Below are 295 nucleotides of genomic sequence, written 5' to 3'. Positions count from 1 at the left end.
AGCGAAAGAGAGCTAGGATATTGAATTGTTAAATGTAGGATACTGGCGCGTAATGCAAGAATGTTATGTAGTCTGTGTTAGAGACTGAAATTTACAATAAAAAAAGAAGGATAGAAGAGAAGAGGATGCAGTGCAGGGCAGGATGTGACAAGCCATGATGAAGCAGAGCACAGAGCAGGGCAGGAAAGGAACGCAAGACGAGATAGGATAATAAGCTAGGAAGAGAGAAAATAACTTAAATGATCTGACATGTTAAGTAACGATGACGAAATATTACGTCGGTGATTAACAGCAC

General features: G+C 40.0%; 1 protein-coding gene across 1 annotated transcript in view; it reads left to right on the top strand.

Moving 5' to 3' along the window:
• Positions 1–295, top strand: part of LOC119589162 — a gene marked incomplete in the record, with an annotated part of 255,201 nt that overhangs the window by 104,326 nt on the left and 150,580 nt on the right.

The sequence above is a fragment of the Penaeus monodon genome, chromosome 25, assembly GCF_015228065.2.
Source record: "Penaeus monodon isolate SGIC_2016 chromosome 25, NSTDA_Pmon_1, whole genome shotgun sequence".
Taxonomy (NCBI): domain Eukaryota; kingdom Metazoa; phylum Arthropoda; class Malacostraca; order Decapoda; family Penaeidae; genus Penaeus; species Penaeus monodon.
The sequence above is the reverse complement of the archived record's forward strand: the minus strand, read 5'-3'. Positions and strand labels throughout refer to the sequence as shown.